Genomic DNA, 700 nt, shown 5'->3' with positions numbered 1-700 from the left:
ACTGCTCAGAGCAGTTATAAGATACCTTTCACAGTAGTGACAGATACAGAAAACAACAGAGTAAATTATCTCTGTGAACATCATTTCAATATTAAGGATTCACCACACTTTATAGACTTCCTTTTCCTTTTTATATTTTATCTAACAATTTTTAATTGGTTTTTATTTAAATTAAAATCAACCATATTTTATAAACCAATACCAGTTTTCTCTCCCACCTTCCCTTCCATTTCCCCCATCACCCCCTCCATCCCATCCCCTCCATCCACTCTCGAGCGAGGGTGAATCCTCCCATGGGGGATCATCAACGTCTGTCACATCATTGGAGGCAGGACCTAGGCCCTCCCCCATGTATCTAGGCCAAGATTATTCCTCTATATGGAATGGACTTCCAAAACCCTTTCGTGCACTAGGGATAAATACTGTTCCCAGGCCTCCCAACTGAAACTCACATTCAGGGGCTTTGATTCAGTTTTTGCTGTTTCCCAACTGTCAGATTGGGGTCCCTGAGCTCCCACTTACTCAGGTCAGCTGTTTCTTTAGGTTTCCCCAGCATTGTCTTGACCCCTTTGCTATCACTCCTCCCTCTCTACAATTGGATTCCTGGAGTGCAGCTCAGTGTTTAGCTGGGGATCTCAGCTTCTGCTTCCATCAGCTACTGATGAAAGCTCAAGGATGGCATTTAAAATAGTCTTCAATC

This window comes from Cricetulus griseus, chromosome 5 (genome assembly GCF_003668045.3).
Source record: "Cricetulus griseus strain 17A/GY chromosome 5, alternate assembly CriGri-PICRH-1.0, whole genome shotgun sequence".
NCBI lineage: Eukaryota > Metazoa > Chordata > Mammalia > Rodentia > Cricetidae > Cricetulus > Cricetulus griseus.
Note: the sequence above shows the minus strand (reverse complement) of the source record.